This window comes from Oryctolagus cuniculus, chromosome Y (genome assembly GCF_051225735.1).
Source record: "Oryctolagus cuniculus isolate XC-2025 breed Fujian yellow rabbit chromosome Y, ASM5122573v1, whole genome shotgun sequence".
NCBI lineage: Eukaryota > Metazoa > Chordata > Mammalia > Lagomorpha > Leporidae > Oryctolagus > Oryctolagus cuniculus.
Window position 1 is genome coordinate 9,667,512 of NC_142889.1, and position 26,760 is coordinate 9,694,271.

The 26,760-nt window shown below is 39.7% G+C and overlaps 1 long non-coding RNA gene across 1 annotated transcript in view; it reads left to right on the top strand.

Annotated features, from left to right (window-relative positions):
• The first annotated feature begins 1,199 nt into the window (after positions 1-1,199).
• The window catches only part of LOC149119206 (uncharacterized), a 33,978-nt gene continuing 8,417 nt past the window's right edge, over positions 1,200-26,760 (top strand). The window contains exon 1 of the long non-coding RNA XR_016228620.1: positions 1,200-1,340. This is a non-coding gene — a long non-coding RNA (uncharacterized LOC149119206). The remainder of the gene's footprint in view (positions 1,341-26,760) is intronic.

Consider the following 26,760-nt stretch of genomic DNA (forward strand, 5'->3'; position numbering starts at 1 on the left):
CTAAACTGATCTTCTGTATATAAAGAGAATTGAAAATGAATCGATGACAATGGAAGGGGGGAGGGAGTGGGAAAGGGGAGGGTTGCAGTTGGAGGGAAGTTATGGGAGGAAAGCCATTGTACTCCATAAGCTGTACTTTGGGAATTTTTATTCATTAAATAAAAGTTAAAAAAAATTCGGGTTCATTCTTGAGGGGCACTCTATATATTTAAGAAAGAAATCTGCATGCTTCGATTAAATATTAAATATTTAACAGTACTTAACAAATTGTATTACCTGGCTATAATAATAAACAGAAGAGTAAAAAGAAATAGTAACTTGCTTTTCGGACCAAGAATGCCTAAAACCAACTTACATCAACCAAGTAATACAGAATCATTGGAAGCTTTTTCCCTGGGAATGGACTCAGACAAGCTCTCCTCTTTTCACTAGCTGCCTCCGACATTGCACTGAAGTGGTGCACTCTTGGAAACACGCTTTAAGGACTGACATTTAAGGAACAATATTTGAGAGTCACACTTTCGGATGAAAGGTAACTCCACATAATCCAAACCCAGCTAAATCAATTTACTGGATGCAATATCAATAACTGAAATTCACAGAATTACTATGTAGCAACAAACACAATAGGAAAATAAAACTAAACGACAAAACACAGAATAGGAACTACATATCTAAAGAATGAACCAAAAAAGGTCTAATCTATGTAATATATGTAAACATCTATCAGTGAAAACGGTACGTTAAGAAAAGACTAGGAAGACCTAACAGAAAAATAGATCGAGCATATGCAGAAAGCAATACTAAAAATGGTCCAAAGGCCACTGAATGTTCAGTGGACTGTTAAGGCACCTTCAGCAGGTTACTGCAAACTGCAGATCATAACTTGCTAGCGGGAACTCAGACACATGAGGTAAAGAGGGAAGCACGAAGTGGGACGAACAGAAAAGTGAGCACCCTCCATCTTTTGAGAGGTGTGGGACAAAACAGAAAGCAGCCGCTTCAAATCAGACCTCAAACCTCGACATTCACTTCCCCAGTCACCCGGCACAACTCCACGTGACCCCACTGTGACGGAGAGGGCTTTGATTGGCTGAGTCACTCGCTATGGCATACGCACACAATGGGCGTGCAAACTGTCCAATCAGCAGGCACGCTAGTTGCACCAATAGGTACTCCGACTCCGCGGGATCCCTTTGAGAAGACGCCATAGTTGCGCATGGGTTTGGCTGATAGACGTTGAACAGCGCTTAGCGCTTCAAACTCTCCTTTCTGGTGCCCTTCCTCTGCGCGGGGCGGAGCAAAGGAGAAGCTTGGGATCCCTTGGAAGCCGGAAAGTGGTGAGTGCACGAGGCTGGGCCTCTCATGGGGATGAGTGAGTAACCGGTGGCAACACACTGGAAATGACTAACGTGAGCCACAGGGCTCCCCGTGCTCAGTTTCATAAGTTTCAGAGCCTAGTTTTGTGCTGGGGCAGCAGCTACCTGGATCCCGCCCCATCCATGGCGTGTAGAATGGGCCAACACCGAGGACCCTAGTCATCCCAAACCCCTTCCTGCAAGCAGCGGCGTTGGCTCAGTATGAGCAGCTTTGTACCATCAGCCCGTGTCTACAGCGAGGCCACGGTGGTCACTAAGGAAAACCAGGACTGCAAGCGGGGATTGACGCAGAGAAAACCTGCTGTCTGTGGGGCCGTCAGTCACTCCTGTCCTGGTAGTGGTTATCGGAATCCCCTGAGTTTCCTGTCCCGAGTCCCTGCAGAATAGCCTTCCTAAGGGTCCAGTCCTTTTTCTCTGCCTGTTGACACAGAGCCACAGACAGAGTAAGTTGGAAACAAAACTTTTATTTTAGCTGCAAGTTATGGTCCTCTACATGGAGGAGGCCTGAAACTTCGCAGGACCTAATGTGGAGTCAGAAAGGATCAGCAGGAGACACCAAGCCAGTTAGCCTTTTTTAGGGACACTGCTGAGTTTCCTCAGGTATTCTTAAGGGAAAGAGCCGATGGGCCCTTAAAGAACCTCCTTTTTCTTTCTGATAATGGAAATTAAATTTTCACAAGAAATTCAGATGGGTGTCATCCCGTAGCCATCTTCTTTCATTTCTTTAACAGAGTCATGCTGCTGTTTGATTTCTCTGAGCCCATCCGTTTTGGAATTAGTTCCATGCTTTGTGCATGATTGTTTGATTTCGTAGGATTAACCTGAGTAGAAAGGATGATAGGGAAAATTCGTGAAGTCATTGTTTTCTGCTAACTTCTAGTAGGAATAGGTGCACCCATGGATTGACCACCCTGGTAGCTCAGTGAGTTTGGGTCAGTTCAAATGACTTCCTATTCCTGTCCACCTTTGCACCCAGAGGTGACCCATTCCTGTTTTTTTTTTTTTCCATTTGGTTGTACTTTATAATAAACATTGCCATTTCTACCAAAGAGTAATTTTGCAAATTTTGAAGAAGTTGCTAGGAATTATTGTTATTATACTGGAAAGAGTTTTCCCCCTTTTTTACACACATGTGTGTCTCAGGCTGTGCTTAGGTAGTTCACTGATTCAAGTGTTTAGGGGTCTTGGCTTCTTTCAAGTTTATCTTTGAAGGTGTTGGTAGTGCCATTCTTGCTCATGACAGTGCATTGTGATTTTTTTAATGTTCTGAGGAAAATCAGGTTGTAGGTTGTAAATAAATTTAAATTCAGTAGGAAGTGTTGTCAGTATAGAGAATAATATCCAGGTATATTATTCTTGTGAATTACCAATACTTGGAGTGGTCTAATGTATCCTTTCCATATAATTTAAGTAGCTTCACTCTATGATAAAACATTGCTAAATACTCCTCACCACTACTTTTGTATTTATGGAGTGCTATTTAATTACACTTTTTGTCATTAATGTGTCTGTAAATTCACTTGTAATTCTGTAAGCTTTTGCCTTATGCAATTTCTTCCCTGTGTAGGTGCATACATATAAGCATTTTTCTAGGTTGGAGAACTTTCTCCTTTATTTTTATCTAATTTCAATAATGTTTATACTTATACCGTTATAATTTCTAATGCATGATTTGTGAAAATCAGTGTCACCAATCCATTTCTTTGAGCTGCTGTTAGAATGGTTTTTCCTCTTCACCTTTATTTTAACCTAATTGATTCTTTTTATTATTTAAAATATGTAATTCTTTGTCTCAAAGCAGCAAATATTGAATATATTTGTTGGTTAAAGATGGAGCTAGTAAATACATCCAGAATGCAGAATGGCTAAATCAAGCTAATTTTGGTGTGTATTATACACATGTTTTATCAAAATAAAATTTGATACGTAATCTCCCAGCGAGTTTCTGTAGAATACACTGTTGTTAAACAGTGCCACCATGTTGTACAATAGATCACTTTATTGATTTTTTTAAAGATTTTTATCAATTCATTTGAGAGGTAGAGTTACAGACAGTGAGAGGGCGAGACAGAGAAAGGTTTTCCTTCTGTTGGTTCATTCCCCAGATGGCCACACGGCTGGAACTGTGGCGTTCTGAAGCCGGGAGCCTCTTCCTGGTGTCCCATGTGGGTGCAGGAGCCCAAACACTTGGGCCATCTTCTACTGCTTTCCCAGGCCATAGCAGAGAGCTGCATTGGAAGAGGGGCAGCCAGGACTAGAACCGGCACCATATGGGATGCCGAGCTGTAGGCGGAGGATTCACTCACCTCGCCTCGGCGCCCACCCCTGTAGGTCACCTTAATTTACTCTGATATAAATGAAATTTACCACCCTTTTGATAACATGGCCTCAAATCTGACTCCTCTGTGTGTCTTTATTCTTTTTGTGTTTTTGGACAGGCAGAGTTAGACAGTGAAAGAGAGAGAGAGAGAGAGAGCGTGCGAGAGAGAGAGAGAAATGTCTTCCTTTTCTGTTAGTTTACCCCCAAATGGCCGCTACAGCTGGTGTGTTGCAGCCCTTGTGCTGCGCCAGTCAGAAGCCAGGAGCCAGGTGCTTTCTCCTGGTCTGCCATGTGGGTGCAGGGCTGAAGGACTTGGGCCATCCTCCACCGCCTTCCCGGGCCACAGCAGAGAGCTGGACTGGAAGAAGAGCAACTGGTACTAGAACCCGGCGCCCATATGGGATGCTGGTGCCGCAGGCAGAGGCTTAGACTAGTGAGCTGCGGCACTGGCCTTTATTCTTAAAACATATGTTTTTTGGACACAGTAGTGTGTGAAGTCTCATTCCTCATGTATTGCATCAGTCTCTATCTTTTAATTGGTTATCTAGTCTTAATACTCCTTTATGTGTTCTGGACATCGATATCTTGTCAATAAATGTGTTGCAAGTCATTTTCTAGTTTTAGAATTTCATTTCCATTGTCTTTATAGTAACCTAGTTTAAAGTTGTTTAAGTTCAATTTGTCTAAATTTGAAATACAAATTTCCCATGAAATACAAATTTCATATACATATATTTAGGAACACAGTGATATTTTCCAACCTGCCCCCGTTGCGCCCTTGAACCCATAATCCCATGCTCCCACACTTCCAACATTTTCCCTCCTCTATCACCTTTTCTCATTCTTAGTTTTTAAAAGGATCTGTGTTCAGATTACTTCAGACTCTTAAGATTAAGCATTCAAAAAGAGTAGGAAACAATAGTAAAAACAATGATACAAAACACTTTTCTTCAACAATAGAAACTAAAGCTGTAAACGATCGTCAAATAGCAAAACGTCGATTTCAATCGTGTGTGTTTTAATATTAGGTACTCTGTTAGTTACCATAGATCAAGGAAAACATACTTTTGTTCTTCGTGTATCTAGCTTTTTTTTCACTAAGTGTAATGGTCTACTTGCATCCATTTAATCGCTAGAGACAGGGTTTCATTTTTTTTAATCATTGAGTAGTATTCCATAGTATTTCTCTACCTGTCCTCAGTTGATGAACATTTGACTTGAATGTATGTCTTTGGTATTGTGAATTGGGCTGCAATAAACATTAGAGTACAATCACTCCTTCATATGCTGAAGCTGTTTTGTTTGGGCAAATTCCCAGGTATCGGATCATTTGATCTATTTTCATACTTCTTTTTTTCTAAAGATTTATTTATTTGAAAGAGAGAGAAAGAGAGAGAGAGAGAGAGAGAGAGAGGACTTCCATGCACTGGTTCACTCTCCAGTTGGCCGCAACAGCCAAAGGAAGCCAGGAGCTACTTCCAGGTGTCCTAAATTGGGTGCAGGGGCCTGAGGACTTGGGCCATCTTCTACTGCTTTCCCAGGCCATAGCAGAGAGCTGGATTGGAAGAGGAGCAGCCAGGACTAGAACAGGTGCCCATGTAGGATGACAGTGCTTCAGGCCAGGACTTTAAACCACTGTGCCACAGCGCCGGTCCCTATTTTCATACTTCTGCGGTATCTCCATATTGTCTTCACAGTTGCTGCACCAGTTTACATTTCCACTCACAGTGGATTAAGGTAATTTCCCCCCCATGTCTTTGCCAGCATTTCTTATTTGTTGATTTATATATGAGAGCTGTTCTCATTGGTGTTAGGCAAAACCTCCTTGTGGTTTTGATTTGTATTTCTTGAAGGCTAGTGATCCTGGTCAGTTTTTCAAGTGTCTGATAGCCATTTGGATTTGCTCTTCAGAAAAATGCCTGTTTAATCCTTTGTCCATTTCATAACTAGGTTGTTTGTTTTGTGGTTGTTGACTTTCTTGAGGTCTTAATAGATTCTGGATAGTAATCCTTTATCATTTATGTGGTTGCAAATATTTTCTCCCATTCTGTTGGTTTCCGCTTCACTTTGCTAAGTATTTCTTTTGCAGTCCAGATGCATCGTTTTTTGCAATCCCATTTGTGAATTTGGGCTTTGATTGGCTGTGCTTTTGGGTTATTTTCCAAGAAGTCATTGCCTATGCCAATGTTTGTCTTTCAGAGTTTCCCCACTGTTCTCTATTAATTCAGTGGTATCAGTTCGTAGATTCTGGACCTTGGTGCAATTTGTGTGGGTTTTTGTGTAAGGTGTAAGGTAGGGGTCTTGTTTCATACTTCTGCATGTGAAGATCACATTTTCCTAGCACCGTTTGTTGAAGAGATGGTCCTTGATCTAGGGACTGATTTCAGTTTCTGTCTCTCTCTCTCTCTCTCTCACTGTCCACTCTGCCTGTCAAAAAAAAAAAAAAAAGATAATTGGTGAAGCCTGGGCTGTGGTATAATAGGTTAGACCTCTGGCTGTGGTGCCTGAATCCCATGTTGGCACCAATTTGTGTCGTGGCTGCTCCTCTTCTGATCCAGCTGTCTGCTTATGGCCTGGGAAGGCAGTGGCAGAAAGCCCAACTGATCTGTGTCTGTATCAGTTAAGCTACAGCCATTGTAGCCATTAACCAGGGAAGCAGTGGAAGAATGACCTTTCTCACTGCTTCTTACTCTCTCTGTGTGTAACTCCACCTCTCAAATAAATAAATAAATAAAATCATAAAAATATAAGTTGTGCCATTGTAATCCATAAGATGTACTTTGGAAATTTATATTCATTAAAAAAAGTTAAAAAAATAAGTTGTTTGTAGATGTGTGGATTGATTGATTGTCCCACTGCCCACACATCTATTTTGTGTTTTTTTGCTTGTATGCCATTACCAGTCTGTTTTGATCTTAAGTGCCCTGTGGAAGCCTTGAAATCTGATTTTATGATGCATCTGGCTTTGTTTTTGTATATAAGATTGCTTTAGCTATCTGAGGTCTTATGTTTCCATTTTAATTTTAGAGTCATTTTTTCTTCTAGGTCTGAGAAGAATGCCACTGGTATTTTGATTGAGATCACACTAAGACTCTTAAGTTGCTTTGGGTATTCTGAAAACTTTGATGATATTACCTCCTCTAATCCGCGATGAACAGAGACGATTTTTCCATTTTTTGGTGTATGTCTTCTATTTAATAGTTTGTAATTTTATTGTAGGAGTATTTGACATTCTTGGTTACATTTATTCCAAGGCATTCAATTGTTTCTGTATCTTATATCAGATGTTTCCTTAACAAGGAGATAAAGATGTTTTCCTACATTTCCTTTTACTAATTCTAAGGTTTTACTTTTCAGGCGTTAATTTGGTAATCTACCTATAATGGCTTACTTCTAGAAGTGTTGTGCAGAGGGGAATTTTTATAAGGAAAATTCCGGAATGTAACAGATGGCAGGTTTTAAAGGATTCGTAGAATTATGCCAACTGTCTAAGCAATGAAAGGATGTATCAGGAAGGGAGAGCAGCAAAAGTGGTAGTGAGAGGTCTTGCATCTGCTGCTTCACTCCCAGCTGGCTGCAACGGCCAAAGGAAGCCTGGATCCAGGAGCCAGGAGCTTCTTCCAGGACTCCCACCTTGGGTGCAGGGACCCAAGGTCCTGGCTGTCTTCTACTGCTATATATAGAGTGAGAGAGAGGAGGGCGGGGCTGGGAAGATGGTCTAGGCAGGATCAGAAACAAGATATTGGGATGAACAATACCAAGTGGATAAGGAGAGGAGAATAGGAGTGCTGTAATATGATCCACAATTAGCCCAGGGCAAGACAGATGTGGTAGAAGCACTGGAACTAGAACAGGAGAGGCAGTTTAGTTTGGTTCCAGAAGACACCATCTTTCCAGTTCGAAACTGTTGAAACATTGGATAGGAGCTTGCCTACACAAACATGTTGAAAGTGCTGTCTAGTACCTGACACATAAAGGCTGACATGGATGCACATTTGTCATTTACAAAATTCTTCGTACAGATGATTGCGATTACCCCATTTCTATTAGTAGTGTTTTTAATTGCAACTCAAGTAATCATTGTGTAAGGATAGGTGATACCGTAAGGGATGTTAAATCCTGTGATTTTCATCTAATGACATCAAGTGTTGTGCTTTAGAACATAGCTATTCAGTATGAATTAGAGAAAACTGGGAAACATCCATGCAGAATTATTCACATTTTGCTTAGAGTTCCTTTCACAGTACAACGCAGACATGTATGTATAGTCACAACAGAGATCGTGTGCACTGTCTTGCCTGAAATATTTTATATCTGTCCTTCATGAAAGTTTCTCAGCTTGTGATTTAAATCCTAGGGCAAATGGAACAAACTTCTCATCACCTAACATGAAAATAACCACAGTAAATTAACACTAGCTTATATGTTTTACTCATCATGCGAGGGAGTATCAGTCTCGTAGAGAAGGAAGGCAACAAAAGGATTGATTGATTGATTGATTTGAAAGTTTGAGTTAGAGCCATAGAGATAGAGAGAGGGAGAGAAAGAGAGAATCTACCATCCACTGTCTCACTTCTCTGATAGATGCATCAGCCGGTGGCTGGTACCAGGCCAAAACCAGGAGCAGCCAGTAGCTTCTTCCTAGTCTCCCATGAGGGTAGTTGGGTCACAGGCACTTGGGCCAACTTCTACTACTTTTCCCCAGGCCATTATCCGGGAGCTGAATTGGAACTGGAGAATCTGGGACATGAACCGCTGCCCGTATGGGATCCAGTGGTGAAAGGGGTGGCTGTACACTCTTCACCACAGTGCTGGCCCCAGGTTTTCAATTCTGATTTGGCATGATTGCATGAACACAGATACTTTGGGGTCTCAAATGTCTGAATTTCCATTGCCAATATATGAGTGTTAAGGAAAGCTAATGCAAAAAAAAAATTTACTGATTGAAATAAACTGTTTTCTATAAGAGTTATTGATATTCTCAATTATATTCACAATACATATAGATATAATATTTTCTCTGAAGAGTGGTGCATATTTTATTTTTATTTTTTATTTTCCTCACATAGGGAAGAAATTATGCTAATTTATCGGCAAGATTATCTTCATATAAAGACCACTGATCATGGTTTCCGTACTTTTTTGGTTCATTTAGATCCATCTTAAAATCCTGAAACATGTTGAGTGTATTTTGAGCTTGCTGACCTGGGTGGGGCCCATCTACTTTTTGGAAACTCTATTTGTAAATTATGAGGTTTACTTAGGTCTTTTATGAGGAACACAGTTTGTATTGTTCAAAATTTACAGCAAGTTTTATTAGAGAAGATATGGAATAACAAAGAATATGAAAGAATATGTAGTTGTACTACCCACTTCTTTATTTGTCTTTTTTTCCCCTTTGGTGTCTTGTCTATACATTCATTCAGTGTCCCCATTTGTTTAGCTGGCTAGTCTCTCTATTTCTCCATTTTATCCCTGTGCCCATTGTCTCTCCCTTCATCATTCCCTCCATTGTCATAGTATAAATTCCTCCTATCTTGTTTTACACTCAAAATGCCCATCCATCCATTCATCTAGACATCCATTTCCTACTTCTCTCTAATTAGGAAACATGGGTAATTAAACACCAAACAAAGATGGCACTACAAAGGGACAAGAATAGGTGAATTCAGATAAAAGAGATGCAAAATTCCCAAATCCACAGATAGTCAAAAAACACTTGGAACAGCATATGATAAGCAATTGTTTTACTGTCAATAAATGTGTAACATTATAAATAAACCTTTAAAAGTACAAGGTAAAATGAAAATAATCACTTCAATGAATGCTAAGACTTAACTTGATAAAATGTGAAGGAGGTACCTTTCTCTGAAGGGAGGAGAGAACATCTACTTTGACCATGGCCTTGTCTAAATATGATCAGAGTCGGTGAACTCAGGGGGCTTCCATAGCCTTGGCAGCTCATGACAAGAGCCTAGGGTGATTACTGATGCCATAAACAAGAGTATCAAGTTGTTAAGTCAACAAGAGGAATCACTGTGCACTTACTCCTCATGTAGGATCTCTGTCCTTAGTGTGCTGTGCATTGAGATTTAATGCTATAACTAGTACTCAAACAGTATTTTTCACTTTATGTTTCTGTGTGGGAGCAAACTGTTGAAATCTTTACTTAATGTATGCTAAACTGATCTTCTGTATATAAGAGGATCGAGGGTGAATCCTGATGTGAATGGAAGGGGAGAGGGAGTGGGAAAGGGGAGGGTTGCGGGTGGGAGGGACTTTATGGGTGGGAAGCCATTGTAATCCATAAGCTGTACTTTGGAAATTTATATTCATTAAATAAAAGTTAAAAAAATAAAAATGAAAAAAGATTTATATATTAACTTACTGCAAAAGCAGAGATGGAGACGGACAGGTTCTCTGGTTTACTCCCCCAGTGGTCACAGTAGATAGGGCTGGTCCAAGCAGGAGCCGGGATCGATCCAGAAACTCTATCCAGATTTCTCACATAGGTAGCAGGGGTAAAAGTACTTGGACCCTACTACATTGCTTTCCCAGGTATATGAGCAGGGAGCTGGATTAGAAGCAGGGGATCTGGGACTCAAGCTGTATTCCATTATGGGATGCTGACATTGTATGTGGTGATTTAAACTTCCTGACCACGTCCCTGGTCCTGCTTTGAACATATCTCTTTAAACTTGCTACATATTTGTAATGGAAGGAAATGTTTTAATTTGATAAAGCATGTAGCCTCAAAATGGAAAGCTTGTCCCATCTGTGATGGTAAAATAATCAGCAGCTTTCCCATGTATAAAAGCATGTAACAGAAGGAAGCCCATTCGCCACACTGCAGTCAGGCATTGAATTAGCAATATAAATTAAAGAGGGAATACAAGAGATAAAGGAGGAGACAGAGAAGATAGAGATCACATATCTTGATAGTCCAAGATACTCCATTATCAAATATAGGAACTAACAGTTCCTTCAGAATACAAGACATCCTACAAATGGGTAAGCAAAAACATGATAAGAAATGCATTGTATGTGTGTGTATATGCAATATAAAAATAAGCATAAAGCCATAAATCGTATGTATGTTGTATATAAAATAAGGTACAAATGTGTAATGTTGAGAAAAGATGATGATAGAAGGGTAATTGGAAAGGTGTATCTGTCTGTGAGTTTGAAAATTCACTATTGAACATTGATTAGTTTTCCTTCAAGTTAAACTATAAATTCAATACCTTATGGCACACATTGAGGAAAATTTGTAATATGCCATATGGTGGGCCAATTATAAAGACCACATTAAAGGAAATTCACAGAATTATCCTTAGGAAAATTATAAATAAACATATTGTACCACCATCAACACATGCTACATTCAGCATATTAAAAGTATAAAGCTTCCTTGGGGAAAATCTCAATGAAATAGATTCAGGGTTCAGAAACACATGACATCTTGTAATACCTGACTGCAAAAATTGTGTGGGTTTGTTTTATGAAATCACAAGTCATCCCAGCACAAAGCACACATGTTTCCTATCTGCTTTTACAATAATAATGTATCACTTGGAGATTTAATGCAGTAAAGTAGCCCGGAACTGGAGGCCAAAATTGAAAAGATGTCCTGAATCACCCTGACCCTCCCCTTGGCCCTGTGGTACACAGGCAGGAAAGTGACTCAGACATGCACCATCATGCTGAATGTCAGGAACTTGCTTTCATGAAATCTGTCGGGCAGGTTCCCGACTGGGAAAGCCATGGTGACTTCCCAGGTCCGAGTGACAGGTATCCCATGGCAGAGAAGAAAACAGTGACTGAACCTCGTTGCACATGGTGATACTACGACCATGATCAAAATGTGCTTCTGCATCATAAAGAAGAGAGGTTACAGGCCCGATTCCACAGCCATTTGGATCCAGAAAGAGATGGGAATGATGAAGCTAGGTGCCTTAGTAATAATTTTTTAAAAAAAAGGTAGGTGTCCCTTATCATTTTTCTTTCAGCAGTGACCTTTGAATGCTGAGTCAGAGTAATTACGTTGGGCAGAGCAGTGGAAATAGGCACAGTGAAAATAAGTCCAAATATGTTCTCCCGGAGATTGCCCATTGTGTCGGGACAGTAATTTTAAAGGGAAGAGCAGAGTAAACAGAAGTTGAGGAAGATGAGCAAGATGTAGCTTGGGAGACTGTTATTTGCAGGAGTTTCTAGAGGTATTGATATCACTGCATGTGAGCCTTCTGGCAATCTGGACACTTAAGACACTAATCCATAACTGGTGAGAAATGAAAATTGTCATTAGCTCAGCGTCAGCAAGTTGCTCTTATTCATAGCCTCCACTACCAAGAACCACATTGAACTAGTTGTCTCAAAATGTCTTCTCCTGTTTATCTGGACAACAAGTAAAAGAAGGCTATTTTGGGACCAGCGGTGTAGTGCAGCAGGTGAAAGCCCCAACCTGCAGCCTTGGCATCGCGTATGTGTCCAGGTGCAGTCTCAGCTGCCCACATCCATTCCAGCTCTCTGCTGTTGCATGTGGGAAAGTAGTGGAGGATGGCCCAAATCCTTGGGCATCTGAACTCATGTAAGAGACCCAGAAGAGGCCCCTGGCTTTGGTTCAGCTCAACTTTGGGCGTTATGGCTATTTGGGGCATGAACTGGCAGATGAAAAACTTCCCTCCTCTCTCTCTCTCTCTCTCTCTCTCTCTCTCTCTCATTCTCTCTCTCTTTCCCTCTCTCTCTCATTCTCTCTCTCTTTCCCTCCCTATCTTTTCAATAAATAAATCTTTAAAGAAAAGAAGGCTTTTTAGGAAATATTCCAAAATTCATAGTGGCATCTTTTTCATGATATGAGAAAGAATGCGATTATATCTTACTTAACTAGTATGTTCATAAGAACAACTTTTTTTATTCTCAAAAAGCACATATATATGTATACCACTGAATTTTTCTATGCTGTGTTCTAGGTTTATTCAGCAGCGAACAAGCAAGCAGTAAGAAACAATCATGAGACACATAATTTTCTAATGTTTAGGGAAATAAATGTGACCAATAATACTTTATATTAGTTGAGTAACGCTTAGTACCATAAAACAAATTGTAAATTCTTTCATACAACATGTTGGAAGTTTTACTGTGGTTGATCACTCACTAGATCATATTTGAGGGTACTGACAGTTCCCCAATACTGATTTTTTATAGTTGGAACGATGCTATATGTCTTTGCTAGTTTCAGTCTTCTAAGTGCTTTTCCATAGTTTATTTATTTTTAAGGTATGCCATTTTCTGAACTTTCATTGCATTTGTTTATACGGCTGGCCAACAGAGAAGAATGCAGGTGAATGTGCATACAGAAGCACACACATTTTTTCATTGCTAGTTTATTCCTCATGTCCCAGCAACAGCTGGGCCTGGATGAAAACTGGCTATTTAGGTCAATGCTCCATCTCTTAGGTGGGTGTTTGTTTCCTTGTTGTAGAGTTTCTTGATCTCTTTGTAGAATCTGGTTATTAATCTTTTATCAGTTGCATAATTTGCAAATATTATTCCCATTGGGTCGGTTGCCTCTTCACTTTCCTTACTTTTCCTTTTCAAGTAGGGAAACTTGCCAATTTGATGTAATCCCAATTGTTAATTTTGGCTTTGACTGCCTGTGCCTCTGGGGTCTTTTCCAGGAAGCCTTTGCCTATGCCTACATCTTGCATGGTACCTTGGATGTTCTCTAATAATTTGATGATGTCGGATCATAGGCTTAGATCTTTCATCCATATTGAGTGGATTTTTGTGTAAGGTGTAAGGTAGAGGTCTTGCTTCATGATTCTTGTTTTCCAGCACCATTTATTGAATAGACTGTCCTTGTTCCAGGAATTGGTTTTAGATCCTTGATCAAATATAAGTCGGCGGTAGATGTTTGGGTTGATTTCTGGTATTTCTATTCTGTCCATGGCCTGTCCATCTGTTTCTGTAGCAGTACCATGCTGTTTTGATTATAACTGCCCTGTAGTATGTCCTGAAATCTGGTATTGTGATGTCTCCGGCTCTGTTTTTGTTGTACAGTATTGCTTTTGCTATTTGAGGTCTCCTGTGCCTCCATATGAATTTCCACATCATTTTTCCGAGATCTGAGAAGAATGTCTTTGGTATTTTGATTGGTATCGCATTGAATCTACAAATTGCATGTGGGAGAAAGGACATTTTGATGATATTGATTCTTCCAACCCATGAGCATGGAAGATTTTTCCATTTTTTCGATATCCTCTTCTATTTCTTTCTTTAAGATTTTGTAATTCTCATCCTAGAGATCCTTGGCAGCCTTGGTTAAGTTTATTCTAAGGTGTTTGATTGTTCTTGTAGATGTTGTGAATGGAATTGATCTCGAAGTTCTTTCTCAGCCGTGGCATTGAATGTGTATACGAAGGTTGTTGATTTTTTGTGCATTGATTTTAATTCTGCTACATTTCAAAACTCTTCTCTGAGTTCCAGCGGTCTCTGAGTAGAGTCCTCAGCATCCCCTAAATAAAGAAGCATATCATCTGCAAAGAGGGGTAGTTCATCTTCTTCCTTCCATATTTGTATCTCTGATTTCCTTTTCTAGCCTAATGGCTCTGGCTAAAACTTCCAGTAGTATATTGAATAGCAGTGGGGAGAAGGCATTCCTGCCTGGTACCGGTTCTCACAGGAAATGCTTCCAACGTTTCCCCATTCAATAGATGCTCTCCGTGGGTTTTTTGATAAACTGCCTTGATTGTGTTGAGGAATGTTCCTTCTATCCCCAATTTGCTTGAAGTTTTCATCATGAAAGGGTGTTGTCATTTATCAAATGCTTACTCTGCCTCTATTGAGATATTCATATGGTTTTTATTCTGCAGTTTGTTTAGGTGGTGTATCACATTGATTGTTTTGCGAATGGTGAACCATCCTGCCTACGAGGCATAAATCCCACTTGGTCTGAGTGGGTGATCTTTCTGATGTGTTGTTGCATTCTATTGGCCAGAATTTTATTGAGGATTCTTGTGTCTATATTCATCAGGGAAACTGGTCTGTAATTCTCTTTCTCTGCTGCATCTTTTTCAGGTTTAGGAATCAAGATGATGCTGGCTTCACAGAAGGAATTTGTGAGGACTCTCTCTCCTTCAGTTGTTCTGAATAGTTTGAGAAGAATTGGAGTAGTTCTTCTGTAAATGTCTGATAAAATTCAGCAATGAATCCATCCGGTCCTGGGCTTTTTTCTTTGTTGGGAGGGGCTTTATTACTGATTCAATTTCTGTCTCAGTTATGGGTCTGTTTAGGTTTTCTGTGTCTTCATGGTTCAATTTAGGTAGGATGCAGGTGACCAGGAATCAATCCATTTCTGATAGATTTCCCAATTTGCTGGCATACAAGTCCTGTAGTAATTTCTGATGATTCTCTTTTATTTCTGTGGTGTCTGTTGTTAACATTTCCTTTTCACCTCTGATTATATTGATTTGACTCTTCTCTCTTCTTTTTTTAGTTATTTGGGCTGCTGGTGTATCAATTTTGTTTATTTTTTCAAAAAGCCATTTCTCGGGGGCCAGTGCCGTGGCTTACTTTGTTAATCCTCTGCCTGTGGTGCCGGCATCACATAGGGGCACCAGGTTCTAGTCCTGGTTGCTCCTCTTCCAGTCCAGCTCTCTGCTTTTGCCCGGGGAGGCAGTGGAGGATGGCACAAATGCTCGGGCACCTGCATTGCATGGGAGACCAGGAAGAAGTACCTGGCTCCTGGCTTCGGATTGGCACAGCACTGGCTATAGCTGCCATTTGGGGAGTAAACTAACAGAAGAAAACCTTTCTTTCCCTCTCTCTCTTACTGTCTGTCAAAAAAAAAAAAAAAAACAGCTGTTTGTTTTGCTGAGCTTTGCTAATTTTTTTAGATTCAATTCTGTTGATTTCTTCTCTACTTTTAATTATTTCTCTTGTACTAGCTTTGGGTTTGGTTTGCTGTATTTTTTCTAGATCCTTGAGATGCACTGATAGCTCATTTCTTTGGTGTCTTTCCAATTTCTTGATGTAGGCACTAGTGCTGTCAACTTTCCTCTCAACACTGCATTTGCTGTATCCCATAAGTTCTGATATGTTGGGTTGTTACCTTCATTTGCTCCCAGAAAGTTTTGGTTTCTCTTTTGATTTCTTCTGTGGCCCACTCTTAACTAAGAAACATGTTGTTTAGTCTCCATGTGTTTGCATATGCTCTAGGGATTCCTGAGTTGCTAATTTCCAGCTCATTCTGTGGTGGTCTGAGAAGATGCATGGTGTGATTTTGATTCTTTTGAATTTGCTGAGACTTGCTTTATGGCCTACTATGTGGTCAGTCCTAGAGAAAGTTCCATGCACTGCTGAGAAGAATGTGTGCTCTTCAAGTGTGGGATGAAAAGTTCTGTAGATATCTGTTGGATCCATTTGGTCTGTAGGGTCGATTAAATCTGCTGTTTCCTTGTTGATTTTCTGTCTGGGTGATCTGTCCATTGCTGAAAGTGGAGTATGAAGTCCCCCAATACTATTGTATTGGAATCTAAGTCTCCCTTTAAGTCCCTTAACATATCTTTTAAATATCCAAGTGCCTTGCAATTATGTGCATATACATTTATAATAGTTACATCTTCCTGAGAATTGATCCATTAATCATGATATAGTGCCCCCTTTGTCTCTCTTGACAGAGTTTGTTTTAAAGCCTATTTTTTTCTGATATGAAGATGGCTACGCCAGTTCTCTTTTGGTTTCTGTTAGCAGGGAATATCTTTTTCCCCACCTTTCACTTTCAGTCTGCATGCACCTTTGTCGGAGAGATGGGTTTCTTGTAAGGAGCAAATAGATGGGTTTTGTTTTTTAACCCACTCAGCCATTTGTGCCTTTTAATTGGAGAGTTGAGGCATGAACTATTCAATGTGACTATTGATAAGTAGTGACTTTGCCCTGCCATTTTTCCAAAGATATTTCTAATCTATGCTTTGGCCCTCCTGTGGTCTATTATTGAGAGATTCTTCCTTTACCTTCGTATTGATGACTGGGTTTCTGTGTTTCTGTGTGTAACACACCTGTAAGCATCTTCTGTAGGGTTGGACGAATCGTGACAAATTCTTGCTATTTCTGTTTGCTATGATATTTCTTTATTTCACCTTCTTTCGCACATGAGAGCTTTGCAGGATATAATATTCTGGTAAGGCGGTTTTATTTTTCTCAGTATGTGGGCTATATCTCGGCATTCCCTGCTAGCCTGTAGGGGTTCTGATGTTTCTGATGAAGTCTGCTGTTTCTGAAAGGGTTCTGATGAGACATCTGCTGTGAGTCTAATTGGAGATCCTCTGAGAGTAATCTGACACTTCTCTCTTGCACATTTTAGAATCTTTTCTTCCCATTTCACCTGGAGAGTTTGATTACAACGTGTCCTGGTGAGGATCTCTTCTGGTCTTGTTTATTGGGAGTTCTGTGTGTTTCCTGTACTTGGATGTCTCTGTCCTTCTCCAAACCCGGGACGTTTTCTGCTAGTATCTCACTAAAAATGCCTTGTAACCCTTTCTCTCTCTCCATGCCTTCAGGAACTCCTAGAACCCGATTGTGGGGTATTTTAATAGTATCCTGTAGCTTCACAACAATATTTTTTAGATTTCTAATTCCCTCTTCTTGTCTTTGGTTTGACTGTATACTGCATATGAAATCATTTTTAAAGTGACAATATTCCATTAAAATATTACTAATAGCACGTATTACAGACAACAAGTTTAAGCCAAAAGGCATCTGTGACACAAGAAAACGCCCGAGGGGCCAGAACAGCCTTGTGGGCACTGTATTAAGCCACTGTTTGCCATGACATCATCCCATATCAGAGGGGGCCAGATCAAGTCCCTGCTGCCTTGTTTCTGATCCAGCTTCCTACTGATGTGCCACCGATGGCATCAGAAGATCGTCTGACTTCCTGGGCTTCTGCCAAAAACGTGGCAGAATACGATGTAGATCCTAGCTCCTAAATGTAGCCTGGCTCAGGCTTGGCTGCTGTAGCATATTTGAGGGAGTAAACCAGTGGATTCTGTCGTTCTGCCTTTCAAATACATTAATAAATACATGATTAAGTATTTTTTAAAAGCTGAGTGAAGAGTAGGGGCCGTTAGTGGGGCATGCCAGGTAAGGCATTCCTTGGAATTCAGGCATTCCACATGGGTTCCAGGTATGTCCAAGCTGCTTCATTTTCAATCCAGTTCCCTGATAATGTCCTTGGAAAAGAAGAGGCAAATGGCCCAAGTGTTTGAGCTCCTGTTCCCCTTTTGGGGCACCAGGAAGAAGCTTCAGCCTCCTGGCTTTGGTTTGGCCCCCTCGGCCATTGCAGCCATCTGGAGAGTTTATCAGTGAATGAAACATTTTCGTCTCCATTTCTCTCTCTCCCTTTCTTTTTCCACCTGTCCCTTTCCCTCTCTTGCTGGACCTGACTTTCTAGTATAAAGAAATATTTAAAGAAGAAAGTGAACAATAGGAGATGTTTAAACAATAGATGTTTAAAATCAGTGTTTCCTGAAATTGTATATATGGAATGCAGAAAGGTTGTATACCTTAAAATTTTTTTCGAGGTAAAAAATGTTGAAATGTGAATTAGGAGACAGTTAAACTAGAAATCAGGATGAAGATATCCTATCCTATACTTTCATAATGAATGGTGATAACTAGCTGCTTTTAACAACATAAAAGATTCTGTTGAAATCTCATTTTTCATTATCTCTGCCATTTGTTATCTTTTCCAGTCACAGCGTGGCATGCCAGAGGTACAGTAAGCCTGGCTTTGCATATTATGTACTTTTTATCATTATATATTTGAGTACTAGATGCTTCTGAGATGAAAGCTATAGCACTCTCAATTAAGAGTAAAAGCGTTAGGAAAATGGAACTGCCTGTAGTGTAACTTTCTTAAAGAAGCATCTGTAATGCATGGCAGTTTCTTCAAATTGTACCTAATTCGAGGAAAACCTAGTGTGCAGCAAGATGCTAAAATATCCAAATGGGAAAGCTCTAGAAAGACTTTAATTCAGTAACAAAATTGCTGTTATATGCACCTGCTTTTACTAAAATTTCCATTGACCATTTCATTTTTCATTATTATTCCTGTTGCAGAAGGAGATAGCGAACAATCTAAGCCTGAGTTGTGGCCACTAGGTTAAAAGCTCCTTTGGGTCACCAGAGGAAAAGATTCATAGACTTGATGTAGATAAACTACAGGGAGTATGAGGAAGAGTCATAGTATAGAAACAGTTTCACTTGATTTTCTGTTGGTAGTGGAAAAACTGTCCCCCTTGCCACACATGCATTAAAAAGATTAAAGAACATAGTAATGCTGTCCCGCACATGAGATGCAAATTGGATCATCACATACATTTCATTCAGATTGTAAGTATTAATAGTTGGGAGGATATGCAGAAGTTTCCAAAGTTTTACAGGTGAGCATAAGGAAGGGCTGTTTTCATTTGGATCATAGTAGACTCTCCCCTAGAAATGGAAATAAGGAAGAAAAAAAAATAACTGGGCCAGAAACCAAGAAGAACAAACATTTTCTCTTGGAAAACTTGGGAAATTTTGAAGAATTAAGCTGATAAACCACAGATCAGAAATATTACCATACTGTATTTTTCAGTGACTTATCTCAGCAGTAGGAAGTGATCTCAGCCTTTGATTAGACCCACAGTTTGTGTGATGTGATCTCTCAGAATCATCAGACATCTAAATAGAAACCAAACAAAACCAAAATAAATCCACGTTAAGAGTTTGCACAGCCTCAGATCTCATTGCTATTACTCTTCTCAGTGACATTGTTACATTAGTTATCCACCCTAACTACTCAGTCATTAGAGAGGACTCTTGTTTTAATATGCCTTGCTGCATTTCCCACTTGGCTTTGTTTAACTGGGAACTCTCTTTTCCCTTGCAGCATGAGGTGCCCCTCTGTTCCAGGCAGCAGCCAGTAATGATCGTGGAAAGTTTCCCGGTGTGTGGAGATGGGCTATGAAATTGTGTGGAGCCCCATTCCGGCTATAAAAATCCTTTCTTCTGTTTTACTGTGTGTCTTTTCCAAATTCTGTCTTTTAGGATTGCCCTTAATTATATCAGTTACTCACTTTTCTTCCCAAGTGTTCAACTTTTTTTCTGAAATTTATTAGAGTTTAGGTTTCATTTCAGTCAAGAGTCTGCAAGGAATGATTTAGTAATCTGTCTGTGGTAATTTCAGGGAAATATCTTATGTTAATATTTCCCTGGCGTTCTCATAGTTGTTAGCATGGAAACTATATTTTGCTTGAAATGTGTTATTCTGCGTTGAGGAATACTTTTTCTAGGTCAATATATTATCGCATCATTTATAATGACCAGGCTATGGAGGGCTAAATAGAATAATTCACTTGAGCTTGAAGGAATGTAACCTAGTTCTAGAAGTATAGTTTTGGAATTCACGGTATATTTGCTCTCTCTTATTTGCAAAAATCTTGAGAGAACATGGATATTGGATGGTGTTCAAATATTCAGGTCTTCTCCGTAACACGGAACATTGTTAATCATAACCAATAGAGACAAACTCATGCCTCACATAATCCCAATTTTTGTGTGGGCTTGGGCCTGTGCTGTGGCTTAGAGTAAGCCTCCACCTGTGTTGCCTGCATCCCATATGGGCACCAGTTCATGTCGCAGCTGATCCTCTTTTGATCCAGCTCTCTGTTGTGGTCTGGGAAAACAGTAGAAAATACCCTGAGTGTTCAGGTATGAGCACAAATTGAGTTTTGTAAATACTTTTGCAAATCATGAGCTGGTGCTGTGGCATAGTGGGTAAAGTCACCCCCTGCAGTAGCCAGCATCCCATATGGGTGCCACCTCAAGTACTCGCTGCTCCACTTCAATCCAGCGTCCTGCTAATGAACCCAGGAAAGCACTGCAAGATGTCCCAAGTCCGTGGGCCTCTGCACCCACAATAGGAGACTAGGAAGAATCTCTTGGCTTTGGATAAGCCCAGCTATGACCGTTGTGGCCATGTGGGCATGAACCATCAGATAGAAGAGTCAGTCTCTCTCTCCCCGATCCTCTTCTCCCCCTCCACCTCTGCTTCTTTGTAACTCTGCCTTTCAAATAAATAAATTAACCTTTGAAAAGTAATACTTCAGATTCAGAGGGTAACCTTGATAGAGTTGAGAGCTTTGTTCTTATGTAGTGAAACATATCAAGGTTTCTTTCTGATCAGCCCTGTAAACCAGAGTCTGACTACATACTAGTACTAGGTTCAGACCAGATAGTTCTTTAGATTTCATTTTATTCTTGAGCTGTAGTGAGCATGCAGGTATGCCTGCAATATTAGGTTGGAACTTAATATCTGATGCGGCAGTATCGGAAGGCTGTTTCTTTCTGGGTTGATTATGTGCTGAGGCTCTCATGTTATGAATAGGATTAGTGTCCTTAGCAGAAAGTCTTGGTAGGAGTGGCAAGGGAGTAGTCGGACCCATAAAATCTCCTATGAGAGGGAGGATGAGCTGCCAGAAGGCAGAATAAGCTGGTGTCTTTATCTTGGATGTCCCAGTGTTTAGAATTGTGAGCTTCACATTTCTGCTTATAAATTACTCATATAAGGAATTTTTGCATCCTGAATGAATCCAAATATTACTGTGAAACCTTTCATAAATGTCTAAAAGGTGATAAATCTGGTAATATTTAAGAAGCCATGAAAACACAATTGCTCTTCCTGTATTCTTAGGAAATTTACATTTTCAGGTGTCACATATGTCTTTTCCTGTCAGCGCGCACGCGCGTGTACACACATGCACACAGTCACTAACACACTTGCATAATTTTAATTGGAGTTTTGTTGGATGCCTAACTTAGTTCAGTTTGAGGAGAATTGGCATTTGATGGTATTGAATTTTGTCATACACATGGAAGCTGTAGCTTAGTGTCTTCACTGATGGTAAAGATGTAATTGACTTTGAATATCAATCTAGTAACTGCCCATATTGGTGCACTCATTTGTGCCTTTATTAATGTTTGTTTATTGTTAGGATTTTCTTTATAAATGATTGGAGGAAGTTATTTCCACATATATTTCTCCTTTCCCTTTATCTTTGTTTTCTGTATTTCAAATACATTAATTTTTCTCCATTTAATTTTGTATGTAGTGGGTTTTTGGAGACGCTAGTTTTGTTAATGTTTTCTCAAAATGTATTTTTATGCTTCACTTTCTGTAATTGCATTCTGGCCTACTAGCTTCAGGTTCACTGATGTTTAACTCAGTGGTATCAAGTCTACTGATTAGTCTGTCAAGCACATTCTTCACCTTTGTTGATGTGTTTTTCACACACTTATTTTTTTCTGTTTGATTTTTTTCTCCTTTATGTCTGCTGAAATCTTTAGGGTCTCATCCAGATAATCCATCTGTTGTCAAGCAGACTTTAACGTATTAATGGAAATTATTTTAAATGCCAGTCTGATGTTGTGCTCATGTTTTATTTTTGTCCTTTGCTTTGTTTCATGAGTATTTTTGCTTAGTTTATTGCGTGTCTATCATTGTCACGTGAAAAACAGAGCAAAAGAGAGATGGAGGTAAATCGCCGCTGTGACTAGAGTTGGTGTCCCTTTCCCTATCTTATTTCTGGATTTGGAACCTGCATTGATCCACTCCAAACTAAACATATTTTGTTATTATTTCTTCTTTCTGTGGTTTGCATCAGAGTCCACAACTTTTATGTTCTTGTAACTTTACACTCCAAGAGGGCTCCCCTTCCAGGCCATTGCACCCAAGGTGGAGGTATTGCTTTTTGCATCATGTCCTTCTTTGCTCATGTCCTTCTTTGTTCACTTTCCTCTCTGGTGAGATACTGGTGCTGTGTGCTATTTTGTTGCAGTGACTTGGTGCATAGGTTTAAGGAAGAAGATTCACTGTTTTCTGAATAATTTTCACTAGAGGGCTGATACCGTGTCCCTGGTTTTGTGGGCCAGGCCTTCCCATTGATTCTACCCTATACCTGAGTAAAGCTCTGAACCCAGCCTCTCTGTCTGGTCCTCCCCACTGGTTTTCTATTGTGTTTTCCAAGATACAATAGGATTTCACCTGTTTCATAGAAGCTTTAGATTCTGTTTTACCTTGCCAAGTGTTTTTAAGTCTTTTTCATAAGAGGAATAGAGAAAGGTTGAGTCAGGACTTCAGCTTTTTCCACTTTCTTTGGAATTCCCTTCCCATAGTCCTTTACTTCAAAGACATGTTTTCTTGAGTAAGATTCATTGTGAGTGCCCGAGGGAGCCCATGAGGACAGTTTTGTAGGGTAGAATTCATTTTGTTTGTTTCTGTGAGCCACTTGTCACTCTATGCTGTTTTACTAAGTCGCACTATACTTTGCAATATATTCAGCTTTGTAGCTGAAGTCTTACCATGGCCTGGCAGCATCTACATCATGTAAGGAACTGATGACTTTGCGTCTCTCCATGTGTGGACTATCTTTCATCGGATTTTATTTTATACTAGCTGGTTTCATCCTCAGTGGGTTCAGGCTTGATGTAATTATTCAGCAGTTATCACATACATCATAAAATCAATCTGATTCATAAATATGTAGAATTTTATTTCTCAGTTGTGATTTAATAAACTGCATTGATGTTTAACATTTTATAGCTAAGAGTCTGCTCATGTCCAAACTCGCCTTATTGTTTCTGAGGACTGCAATAATGCTCTTTCTAAATTTCTGTTTTCTGAGTTAAACTAGGAGTGTTTCTGAGGTGGAGCTTTGCAATATTAAAATAGATTCCGACCACAATCAAAATAAGCAAATGAATATATAATTTTTACTTAACGTATTCTTACCACACACATGTTTATTTCTTGCTCCTCTTTAAAATCCACTATCTTAAGACGTGACTCTTCTCATTGTTCACTGTGTCATACTGAGATACCATAAACCCGATTCCTTCTGAAATATGTTCAGCTTTTCACCTGAATAGTTGTCATATCCACTTGGGAACTCATAGGATACACTGGAATTTGTCATTTCCATTTTACAGGAATTCTCAGTAACTTATGTCACTCTTATATACTTGCTTCTTTATGAAGCTTTTTTCCCATAGCTTGTTGAATCCATCCTTTGCCTTTGCTTCATCCTTCTGGGTCTCTTTATCAATATATGGTTCTTCTTCCAAAACATTACCTGTGGGATTTCCTGAAGTTTGGTATGAAAATCCTATTCATTTTCACTCATTTGCTCCTATATTCAACTCTCTGCTCCAAAGAGTTCCAAAGGCATGTATCCAAACCAGGTCTCTACCATAGTCTTCATTTTAATTTGATGTGTGGGGGTTCTTCAGCAGTTTGTTGAAGTGTGTATTTTGAAGAAATGAAGATGAAAATCCATGCATAAAAACAAGCTATTCTTTAATTTCATTTTCCCATAAACTCTTTGATGCCTTCTTGAATTTAAGGATATTAAAATTAGATTTTTGAACTCAGCTCAAATTCTTTCATCTTTATTCACTAATGAGTTCCCATTGACCTGGCTTCATAAACTAGAACCCTTAGGCTTACGCTAAGGACTCATTGCTTCCTCAAAACCGTATACTTAAATCAGCAATATGCCTTTTTTTATTTGTTACACATCCTGATATTTGTCCTGTTCAGATAACTTTTCAGCTTGATACTGATCTCCAGTTTTCCTCAACTTCAAAGAAACCATCCATTAGTGTCTCAAATAGCACTATTCTTTCATTTGTAGAGACTGCAGTGATCTTCCTCTCTTATGTATGTGTGTGTATATATATATATATATATATATATATATATATATATATATATATATGATATGCCTTTTCTTCTAAAAACTTCACTCCTCTATGTAGCAGACTTTCATTACCAAAAACACATGCTTCCTGATAAATAGCCTACCTCACATTTTCTTTTATTAGAGGTTCCTATGGAAATATAAAACTTTGTTTCAGAGAACGTTTTCTAACACTTCATTGAGCAGTGAATTCATAGCTGTGATCTTTATGACAGTGTAAGCTCTGAGGACTTTTTATTTTGACAGACATTTAAAGAGAGAGGCACAGACACACTCACAAACACACACACTCGCACGCGCACACACACACACACACACACACACAGAGCCTTTCATCTGCTTATTTACGCCCCACACGGCCTCAGTGGCCAAGGGAGCAGGAGCTGAGCTAAAGTCAGGAGCCAGGAGCTTCGTTCAGGTCTCCCATGTGGGTACAGGGGCCCAAGCACTTGGCCCATAGCCCATTGCTTTCCCAGGCCTTAGCATAGAGATGGATCAGAAGGAGGCCAGCCAGGACTCAAACCAGTGCCAATATAGGATGCTGCTGCTGCAAGGCAATGCTTTACCCACTGTGCCAATGCACCACCACCACCTCAAAATTATTTAGAAACAAGGTCTTATATCATTTAAGATGGTGTTTACAGTGATTTATGAAGAATCCAATAAGTATAAAATGTTCAGTAAATGACTGTTAAATTAATTTAGTTACCACATTTTATTTGCGTATAAAGAATTCATGTTGGTTCCAATAATTTGGGTTACAATGTAAACCGAAAAAAAAGATTCATTGTTCAAAATTCTATGGTGTTTTCTTTGTATTACTATATTTAAAATACGACCGTATGGCCGGCACTGCGGCTCAGTAGGCTAATCCTCCGCCTTGCGGCACCGGCACACCGGGTTCTAGTCCCGGTCGCGGCACCAGATTCTGTCCTGGTTGCCCCTCTTCCAGGCCAGCTCTCTGCTATGGCCAGGGAGTGCAGTGGAGGATGGCCCAAGTACTTGGGCCTTGCTCCCGCATGGGAGACCAGGAAGAAGCACCTGGCTCCTGGCTTCGGATCAGCACAGTGTGCTGGCCACAGTGCGCTGGCCACGGTGGCCATTGGAGGGTGAATCAACGGCAAAAGGAAGACCTTTCCCTCTGTCTCTCTCTCTCACTGTCCACTCTGCCTGTTTAAAAAAAAAAAGAAGTAGACAATGGGCCATTTGAGGCCTGCCAAATTTGGCACAGAAGGTTGGTCTACCTGTGAATAATGGTAATATCTGTATGGGTTGCAGTGATTCTCAGAATTTGATTCATAATTGCTAGAAATCTCAGAACAGAAGTCATATGTGCATAGATGCTGATAATCAGAAAAAATGTTTTATAATAGAGTTGATTGGGAAGAGGCATCATCAGTAACCATAAAGCTATACAAAAGTTGGCATTTCAAGAATTGCATGTCTGTGACGATGGGCATATATTCTGTTTCTTTTTTGGAAAGGCAGGCTTGGACTGGTGAAAATAGGTTCAAAATAGTACAGTTGGACCCTGGGAAAACACACATCTCATGATCTTTTTGTTCTACTCTGGATAACGCACTCTCTTCCTGAATTCCCTGAGTAGTTAAGACACAGTGTAGACTGGCTTACATCTAACCAACACTGGCGTGCTGATGATCATCTGACTGCTAAAATATGGGGTGAAGGGATATTTATGTCAGAGATTTGGATTACGTGAAAACAATTTTTCAGTATAAAAATCATTGCTTGGACCAAAGTCAACTTTATTTTTAACCGTAGTTACCATTTAGAGTTGCTGTAAATTCTCATGGCATTGATCCGTGGCTACTTTCTCCATCCTATGGTGAATTAGAAATCTAAACTTTATCTTCCTCTGATTACCACATCCCTGACAAGTAGGAAGGAAACATTTCTTATCCTCAGCAATTGTAGTTACTTAAAAAAGCTAAAAATATTTCAAGTCAAACATGTGCACCTACAATCTGACTGAGTGGGAGGATTACTTAGTTTACTCTCTGTCAGCACTGTGGTTGAATTCTGGAGATACAGTGTATAAGAAGTCAGTGTTAACTAATTTTTGTGTAACAGAAGCGACAAGAACTGCATTAGAACAGAATGATTATAGGCAGAAATTAAGTTGTGATTTTGGTTGGCATGTAACTGAGCTCTCACCACTCTGAACAGTTTGTATCCTGTGAACCAGCTGAAGACTTGAAGGATGCTTTCTGTGTTATCTTCCAGGAGGCATTATTTCAAGGTGTGA